The sequence below is a fragment of the Pongo pygmaeus genome, chromosome 12 (genome assembly GCF_028885625.2).
Source record: "Pongo pygmaeus isolate AG05252 chromosome 12, NHGRI_mPonPyg2-v2.0_pri, whole genome shotgun sequence".
In the NCBI taxonomy this organism is placed as follows: Eukaryota; Metazoa; Chordata; class Mammalia; order Primates; family Hominidae; genus Pongo; species Pongo pygmaeus.
Genome location: NC_072385.2, coordinates 49,811,841 through 49,822,357, shown reverse-complemented (window position 1 = coordinate 49,822,357; position 10,517 = coordinate 49,811,841). Strand labels below are relative to the sequence as shown.

The following is a 10,517-nucleotide window of genomic DNA, read 5'->3' as shown; positions in this document are numbered from 1 at the left end:
GGCAAGGAAACAGCTATGTATAGGTCTGTCTCCTGGTTAGATGGGTATTTCTGTGAGATTTGACAGGTAGAAGCTCTTCACTGATAGGTTCTTTACATCCTTCCACAAACAAATACCTTTGATCCATTCTTTGTTTCAGTACACATTTAGACACTGTGCTAATGTGTTTGGAATAGGATCATTACTTAGAAATTTAGAGATAAGAATTCCAGTTTGGGCTTTGGTACAAGGTAAGTGACCTTGGAAAAAACATTTGTTTCTCTTGGCCTTAATAGCCCTTTTGCTAAATGAGGGTTTGGCTTAGCTTAGTAATTGACAAACGTGTTAGCAGCAAAAATCCTTGAGCGCATATACAAACAATGGTGAATCTGTTCTGTTTGACATTTCCTGATTCCCTTTCTTCACCTATGAAGCACCAAAGCAAAAGCATTGGACTCAATGGTATTTAATGTCTATACTTTCATGTAGCAATCCTCTTCAGAACTGATTGTGATTGTCTTCATTATATATTAAAACATGTATATACATATACACTAGAGATATCATTAAGAAAAAAACTTCAATATAGTATTTTTTATTAAAATTGAATTCATATAAAATAAAATTAATTTTTTAAAAGTGAAAATGTAGTGGCATTTAATACATTCATGATGTTGGACAACCACCAACCCTAGTTCTAAAACATTTTCATTATATTTGTTATTTTTAAATTATTTTTCCTGTACATTAAATAATATATTTTAAATAATGTAAAAAGACAGTGATGGAAACCAAAATTAAATTAACTTGAATACTATAGCAGAAGGCTAAAATTAAAATTTTGGAGCAAACATGTACACACACACACACACACACACACACACAAATTTAATTAATATCATCGATCCCTCATTATTATAATGGAAAATAATAATAACCCAAACTAACAACCTAATCTATTTGGATGTTCAAGTTCAAATAGCATTTCAGATATAAAAATAGAGAAATATTTATAATCTAGAAATACATATTATTGCCAAGAAGCAGGACAATATTTAAAAAGCTGAGGTAAACCCTGAGTCCCCTTAACAGACTTTGGATTGATAAGATGTAACACAACCTAAATATAGTTTTATTTAGAAGCCCAACATGATTTCACAAACATTCAAAAATAAAATATTAACGTATTACTTCCAAGAATGCCCCTGTAGACCTTTCCCTAAGACATTATGACCCTTCCCATGATTAAGAAAATAGTAACATAAAGAGAGGAATACACGTAACAGTAATTTTTACGCAAAATTATATAGAACTTTGGGGGAGGAACGGGAAATAACCAACATGAAATCAAAAGAGATAATTAAAGATGAAAAGGTGTTCCTTGTTATGTAAATAACAATAGTCAAGCCTACATGTTTAAGGATTTTTGGAGCACTCTAAACTTTTGCTTCCTCAACTGTCTTTGGTCAGCGTATTGATCCAGAAGTTGTATATTACAAAGCTATACGTCTATATTGGCTCTCTTATTCTACTGATCAACATGACGCCAAAAAAAAAACCATGATTTTTTTTAAGGTCTTCCTAGTACTATCTCTGAGTGAGGAGTAACCAATCTGCTGACAAAATATTTCCCTTTCTGAACATGGATTGTAGACACTCCTCCTTGCCAGGAGACAGAGTGTTGGAACAAGACATCAATACCATTGTGCATTATAATTTCTCCCAACTTGTTAGGATTCTGTAAATATTTCCTCATGACATTAAACGTTCTTCTATGAGATTATTTTAATGATTAAATCATCTTTTATCATATGGTTGTTACTATAATTTATTTAGTGAAACTGAGGACTTTGAACTGGTATTTCATGAAAAAAAAAATCACCTTCATAGGTGGTATATGATGACAGAACAAAACTACTTGGAATTGGCTGAAATTTAGGAAATTTAGGATGCATTTCCATGGTTTTCTGACCAAATCCCGTTTTAGTTTTGTTTTTGTTTTTTTTTCATCATGTTCTGCATTAATGGTTTTAACCTGGAGGTAGTTTTCTCCCACAGGACATTTGGCAATGACTGTAGACAATTTTAGTGATCACAACTGGTGTGGGAGGTAGGGAGGAGGTGTTAACTAGAATTAAGTGAGCAGAGAACAAAGATGCTGCTAAACACCCTACCATGCATAGGACAGCGCCCCCTACCCACAACAAAGAATTAGTTGGCCAAAAAGTGTCAACTAGTGCTGAAATTGAGAAACTCTGCTCCACATGCACCACAAATAAAAGGAAGGTAAATATTTCAGATAGTCCACTTACCACATTGTCTTCCTCATAAACACATTTTGGATTTGGGTTAAAACGACTTTAAATTATTAAAGGTGATTTACATTTGTGTGGTGTAGAGACAATTTCAATCATCTTAATACAAAAGTGTGTTGGCCCTTGCTCCTGTGCTTGGTTATTTGCCTCTTCTGAATAAGCTTCCAAGTGTGCGCCATTACATCCTCTCTCTCTTTGAACCAGAAATTCAGGAGAGGACCCACAGACCCTCTGAAGGAAGTGGACTGCTCCTGCAGGACCCGGGAGACACCACAAATACAGCGAGTTCCCAACTGTGGAAGTGGGAAAGGGAGACCCTTCTCTCCTTAACACACTGCCCCACAGGGGAAGCTGAAAGTCTGTTTGCGGGATAAGTTTCCGACCTTACCTGGAGCTGAGCCAATTTTGAGAGCTGAAATGCAGGGGTAGAGGAAGCAGCAGAAACGCCCTGGGAGCTCGCTGTGTCCCCTTGCTAGGGACATTCCTTCCTGGCACCACAGAGATTCATCAGGTGGGTGATCAAAGGAGCGCGGAGTATACTCCACAAGGAGAAGGAAATCTCTAGCTGAACTTTGTAACACTTTGAACAGGGTGAGAAGTCTCCTGGCCAGAACTCGAGGGAGGGCTCAAATCTGGTGTGCAGACTCCACAGGCGGGGGAAGAACTAAGCCCTTTTCTCTGGCAGCTGGAGGTGGGTAACCCGCGGCAAGTTTTCAAGCCCATCACACCCTCGACCTGGAAACAGACTCGGAGCTATTGGTGGGGGCATGGTGGGAGTGAGACCCGCCCTTCGGTTTGTGTGGGAGCTGGGTGAAGCCTGTGACTTCTGGCTTTCCCCTACTTTCCTGATAACCGGCATGACTCAGCAAAGGCAGCCATAATCCTCCTAGGCACACAACTCCAGTGACCTGGGAATCTCACTCCATCCCCCACAGCAGCTGCAGCAAGATCCCCCTAAGGAGAGTCTGAGCTCAGACATGCCTAGCTCTGCCCTTGCCAAATGGTCCTTCCCTATCCACCCTGGTAGCTAAAGACAAAGGGCATATAATCTTCGGAGTAGTAGAGCCCTGCCCACCTCTGGTCCCTCTCTATACTAGCTGATGCTTTCTGGAAAGCGCCACCTCCTGGCAGGAGGCAACCACACAAAAATAGAGCATTAAAGCATAAGAACCTTCATGGAGTCCATTGCATGGGCTAGCAGCACTCGCTCGCTCTCCGCGCCTCCTCGGCCTCGCCGTCCACTCTGGCCGCGCTTGAGGAGCCCTTCAGCCCGCCGCTGCACTGTGGAAGCCTCTCTGGGCTGGCGGAGGCCAGAGCCGGCTCCCTCTGCTTGCGGGGAGGTGTGGAGGGAGAGGCGCGGATGGGAATCCGGGCAGCGCGCAGTGCTCGCGGGCCAGCGCGAGTTCCGGGTGGGCGCGGGCCAGCGAGAGTTCCGGGTGGGCGCAGGCGCGGCGGGCCCCGCACTCAGAGCGGCCAGCTGGCGCCCCGCCTGCCTGGGCAGTGAGGGGCTTAGCACCCGGGCCAGCAGCTGCGGAGGGTGCGCAGGGTCTCCCCAACTCTGCTGGCCCGCCCGCGCAGCGCTCGAATTCTCGCCGGGCCTCAACCGCCTCCCCGCGGGGCAGGGCTCAGGACTGCAATCTTTTTTTTTTTTTTTTTTTTCTTGAGGCGGAGTCTGGCTCTGTTGCCCAGGCTGGAGTGCAGTGGCGCGATCTCGGCTCACTGCAAGCTCCGCCTCCCGGGTTCACGCCATTCTCTTGCCTCAACCTCCCGAGTAGCTGGGACTACAGGTGCCCGCCACCGCGCCCGGCTAATTTTTTGTATTTTTAGTAGAGACGGGGTTTCACCGTGGTATCGATTTCCCGACCTCGTGATCCGCCCACCTCGGCCTCCCAAAGTGCTGGGATTACAGGTGTGAGCCACCGCGCCCGGCCTGCATCTCTTGTTTGGCTCCCATGAACAACATCTTCCCTCTCCTGGCCTGCTGTTGCTCTGGCATGTGACCAATTTTTGTGAACATGTATGTGATCCAAATTATATGTGATCCAAATATTGACAGTTCACCATGCCACACCTTACCCCAGCCTCATCATAGCATACTCTAGTAAGTGGTCAATGTAAAGAAAAATTTTACCATGTTGCTTAAATGTCCTATTTTCAGAGAGATTGCATAACCACTAATAGGTAACTTGCTCTCATGTTTTTGGACATAAAACATTAGAATGGTGGTCAATATGTGGCCCATATGGGTCAATGAGAATCTGTAGAGACTTTGTTCATATTTTCTTATTCTTTTTTCTGTGTCTTTGTTGAATTGGGTTAATAGATTTCCAATTGTCATTCAGAGACTCTAATTCAGGAACCAGACAAATAACTTACTTTTATGGAAAGGAAAGAGGTAACAACGGGAGATAGTGGCAAATTAGAAAGTGTACCTCTACTTTCTAATTTGTGCCTGTTACTTAGCTTCTAAGGATGGTTGACCTCTGGAAACCATGTCAAGTATTTCTACATTTTCTAATCTGATTATTAAAAAAAAAAACTAGACATCGTATTTCTCTAGAATTATCATAGTGACTTGGGAGGCTGATATGGGAGAATTTCTTGAGGCCACGAGTTCAAGACCAGAGTGAGTAACATAGTAAGACTTTGGCTCTAAAAGATAGAAATAAATTTAAAAAATTAGCTGGGTGTCGTGGCACTCACCTATCGTATCAGCTGCTCAGGAGGCTGAGGTAGGAGTATCACTTGAGCCCAGAAATTGGAGGCGTTAGTGAGCCGTGATCACACCACTGCACTATGAAAACAAAGAAACAGACAAAAACAAAAAGAATTATCCTAATATTGAGTTGTTGGCAAATTTTAACTTAATTTAATTTAAATTTAATTGTTGGCAAATTTCGTGTTTTTGCCCCTGGACACTGTTTTCTAGTTTGCAACTTTTATTTCTATTTGGCTTATATTACCTTTTTTTTTTTTTTTTTTTTTTACCATGCATGATATTTTTACAGCGTATTTTTGCAAATTTTACCATAAACTACGCGTAATCAATGTGCGTTGCTAGATCAAAAGTCCTAATCTTTGATCTACTGAAATAGCCATTGAGTTATCACTTATGAACACTAAAATTATATTTTGAATTAAAAGTTTTGATACCTTAGCCCAACGGAATAAATGATGTGGAATTACAAATGCTACAAGAGAATAGTAGGTAGAGATTTCTTACAGTGTGGGACATGAAACTTTTAAGCTTCTCTAAAAAAAACTAAGATTTGAATAATAATTTATAGTTAGTATTCTATGTCATAACATTAATGAATTTGTTACACAGAATAATCCATGTAAGGAGCTACTATTATCTATTTGACAAAGTAAAAAGTAAACTCGAAGACTTGGTCAATCTTACACAGATTTAAGTAAAAGCTGTAGAACCAAATATTGATGATCTGACTTCCAGCTTCAGATTTCGCCGATGATACAAGGCCAGTTGTATTTAAAACATATCCATTTTCATAAACCTGCCCAAGGGAAGTGGCAAAACAGCTAATTGACACAATGATTTTGAAACATAGTACCTGATTTTAGTGCCTCTGAAATATCACTTACAGATGAAGAAATTTTCAGTATTATCATCTTCTAACACTTCGACACTGAGGGAAATTGTAAGAAAGAGGGCCACAACGTGGCCTGACAATTGCCCCTGGCTTTTAATTTAATATTGTTTTTAACAATATTAAATTTTTAATAAAATACATGCTGTGCTGGCAACTTACAACTATGAGCTATCCTGAGATTCAAATATAACGATGACCAACGGCAATTTCTTTCTTTATTGTGTGACATATGTGGGTAATTATATAACTTCCTCAAGGCAAAATGCTGTTTGAAAGGCTTACCTAAAGAAAACAAAACTATTTTTGTTCCTGAGTTGATTATAATTTGATTTTCGTTCAACCTATTCTCCTAATTAATGGTCTGAAAGAGACATTTGACTTTCCAAATTCGCCTAGTCCTTGTTCATGGATTTCATGTTGTGTAGACAATTGGAGAATTTTCTAATGCAGTTGGTGGAAACTGATTTCTGTTGGCCTTTAGGGAAAGCATAAACTTTTGCTTTGTTTTGTTTTCTCTTTCCAACCCTTGCAGAAAGAAATTCTAACATTGTACTCCTGGTGAAGGTCTGTCCTTTACAAAGAGGCAAAAGTTGTTTCATTCCCTTGGTACATTGACATGTACCTGTGAGATTCTCCAACATTGAAGGTTTATTTTCCCCAGTGGTTGGTGGTTAAAGACCTGCCTGGGGCTTCCTTCTTTCTGGGGTGGGCCTGAAACCTGAGAGCTAGGCAGAAATGTAGGCAGGTCCCAGAAAATGTATCTACAGGGTGAATGGCTTATCTTCTACTTTATATGATGAGAAGAAAATATCATTCCTTATTTCCACTCTTCCTTAGCGTTATTTTTCTTTGTCGCTTTACATTAGAATAGTAGCAAATTCTTAGAGGCCATGTAAATAAAGTGTGGGCCTAAGGGATAACTAACAAGATAAGACTCAGTATTTATTCAAAAGGGGTCCTTACAGGTTTGGATATCTCACAGGATTGTGATGTGCAAATAGAGTTTGGGACATTAAAATGTATGCATATATAGTAATACACAGAGCAAATTTACCTGAACTTTTTCTTAGGTCATATACCTACACATTTTTAGTATTCTAGAATTATATCTGCCATATTCTTTTTTCTATATTAAGCATAAGAAATGTGTGAATTATTAAACTAGGGGCAGACATGCACAAAGTCCTGGGCTTTGTAAAGGAGTCTTACTCCTCAAGCAGTTTTTAGAGCTGCGTTTAACTATGGGCAAAATCCCATGCAAAATTCTTGTTCAATAAGACATTCTGGAAACCACTTAATTTTAAAAGAATATGTGTCTAGTTTTAGAGTTCAATTAGGCTTGCATGGAAGCTCAAATTGCAATGGCAACCGCTATTCTCATGTGCAAATGTATGCATTTAGAAAGGATATTGAATTTTGTATCTAAGGTAATTAGTTTCTGGTGGGAATGGACTTCTTTTCTGGAGATGTATTTACTGTGCTGATAGGTTGCATTATATATAAAGCATGGCACTATATCAATATATTTATAGCTATTTCAATTTTCATATTTACTGCTGGGATTGGAGAGGAGGTGACTTGCTTTTGACAATGTAGGTGTTTAAGGCTGATATTCATATTCAGACAAACATTATTCACTATCATATTCAGGCAAACATTATTGATCCTCTGGAAGTTAGAAGTATTTCCAGTTCAAAGTATTTATCCTCTTTCATCTATTCCAAGGATTCTAAAAAGTTTATCTGTTGTAAAAACATTCTCCAAAACAATTAGAATAATTATTCTTTTCCATTTTTCTATTAGGACAATATAGCATGATCTTTCCTAAAATGTGTTTTCTTTGTTCCTGCCTTGAATCTGATTCAGCCATTGAAATCAGGTCAAGAATTCCGATATTCAAGATTTGGTTATTTATTTTGTTTTCAAACTCAAATATATGCAAAACCCTACCCATGATACTGTGGGGCTATTTACCAATTCCCCTAACCACCAAATAGTCTTAATCCTCCATTTTGAGGAAGCATCAGTTCTATCCCAGCTCTGCTGCCTATAAAAAGATAGCAGCGCGAATCAGATTCTCTGTTCCCCACAAAACCACATTTCTTTTTTTTTTTTTTTTTTTTTTTGATACCGCGTCTCACTCTGTCGCCCAGGCTGGATTGCAGTGGCGCGATCTCGGCTCACTGCAAGCTCCGCCTCCCGGGTTCACTCCATTCGCCAGCCTCAGCCTCCGGAGTAGCTGGGACTACAGGCGCCCGCCACCACACCCGGCTAATTTTTTGTATTTTTAGTAGAGACGGGGTTTCACCGTGTTAGCCAGGATGGTCTCGATCTCCTGACCTCGTGATCCACCCGCCTCTGCCTCCCAAAGTGCTGGGATTACAGGCGTGAGCCACCGCGCCCAGCCCAGAACCAGATTTCTGAGACAGAATGATCAGGGTCAGAGATGACATTTAGGACGACAAGTTTAAGGGTAAGAATGTTGCCTATCCTGGGTTGAAACTGTTTCATACAAAGTCAAAGCAAAAACTTCAAGCGAAGTCAGAGAGAAAAGTATTGCAAAGAGTTATACAGAAAGAGATGAGTTTTTTTAAACAAGCAAACTGAACAAAGGTACATAATGGGGCAGAGTTTGTGTTCCTTGGTTGACATCCCATGGGTATTAACCAATATCATATTAGTTCTTTGGTCCATTCACCTTTGGCTATAATGCAAGATTAAGATGATAGTTTCAACTTGGGAAAATTTGGAGTTTGTGAGTAGAGTTATTTGCATGCATCTATGTGCCCTTTGGAAGAATTTGTAAATGATTTGCTTAATAACTTTTAAAATCTGACTTTGTTCTGACGTTGCTCTTAGGTAATTGGTTGTTATAAGAGAAGAGAAAGAGCAATAGTGAAAATAAACACAGGCACAAAGCAGAGGCATTTTCTTCCACTTCAACAGAGCTCCTATGCCTAAACAGGGCAGGGGAATTGTGGATGTCACAGTGCCATTAACAGTAAAGCCAAGTGACATGAGTTTGTCTATGTAACAAACCTGCACATGTACTCCTGAATCTAAAATAAAAATTTAAAAAATAAATAAATGTTAAATTAAAAAAAGAGTACTCTCACGTAATCAGCAAGGTCATGATGCTATTGCCAATTGATTTTTCTTTTTGTCATATAATGACATTTGATTGAGACCATGATTTATTTCATTCTATTACCATATAATTAATTTATAATTAATAGCTGCAATTTTGTGGATTATCAAACATTGAAAGCTGGGCATTATTAGTTTTATTGATGTTGAAACCTTTACTGTGAAACCTATAGAAACTTCCCCAGAGCGAGGTGGATTTGATCCTAAAGTCCGTGTTCTTTCCCTCAGACCATACATGCGCTCTTCAAGCCCATTCCACCAGCAGAGTTCCTTTCACTTACGGTAATTACTTTATCAATTTAAATAGTTTGGCCAAGTCTTTTTTGGAGAATGACAGAACATTCAGTGGCCTTTTAGAAGCTTTCTAGGCCAAAATCCCATCCAATGAAAGAATAACATCTTCATATTATCTGAAGAATGGTCTTTCATTCTTGATCTGAACATGTCACATAATAAGGAAGTACAGTATTTCAAAAGGATGCTATTGTATTTAGCAGAAATCACATCGTTTGAGTAACTATTTCCCTCTTTTCCTCATCCTGTTTTTTTGGTGCTATTTAAAAAAAAAATCAAGTCTTTCTTATGCAAAACCTGTAAAATAATAAGCAATAGCTAAATCATTTCTTCTCTGAGCCAAACCTCTTTAATATCTTAAGCTACTCCTATGCCAGGAAACCCCTAGGAAATCTTCTATTCAAATCACAGGCATCTCAATCACTTGCCAGGTAACATCCTTTCCTTCATCTAGAAAATAAAGCTTTCATAAAATGTCACTAAAGTAATTTATCTAAATTAAAACTAATAGAGGAAGTAGAAGCATGTAATATTCTGCCAAGCTCTAACATCTTGATTTCTGTCTCGATAAATTACAAACATTCTCTATTTTAAAATTATTTTTAGTCTTCAATAGAGGCCACTTTTCTCAGGGTCTCTAATTAGGAAAGATATAACTGGATATCACTCCTATTTATCAGAATATAAAAGAAGGGCCAAGAAACCTCAGTCCTGAGAAAACAGAGAAAGGCCACATCCACAGATTGTGGTTCTAGATGATTCAGTCTAAGTTGAGATGCAGGAAGAAGGCTTAGCTTCCTAAACATTGGCAACAAAGAAAGTTGCCATGCAAACATAAATCACAAAATCTTCTGTAGTAACATCTAATTATTATCTCATATTCATTCGTAGAAAATAAAAGTGACATTTAAGAATAATTTTGATTTATGAACTTAATATCCTGAATGTTCTCATTGGTATATAAAAAGGACCAATTAATTAGGACTTGGTCTTGTGTCAAAATACTATAAAATAGTAACTATAATATATAATATATAACTCTTTGTTATATGATCACAGATAGAACATTATCTTGTTTGTTACTATTTCTTGTTATGCTTTTGCTGACAGAAAATCCAACTAGCTATAAACTATTAGTAAGTCCTTCTTTTAGGGTGTAGCTCTAAGAATT

General features: G+C 38.9%; 1 long non-coding RNA gene across 1 annotated transcript; it reads left to right on the top strand.

Annotated features, from left to right (window-relative positions):
- Positions 1-8,320: 8,320 nt before the first annotated feature.
- LOC129024977 (uncharacterized) lies at positions 8,321-8,989 on the top strand. Its single transcript, XR_008497148.1, has 2 exons — positions 8,321-8,378; positions 8,765-8,989. It is a non-coding gene; the product is annotated as an uncharacterized LOC129024977 (long non-coding RNA).
- The last annotated feature ends 1,528 nt before the right edge of the window (positions 8,990-10,517 follow it).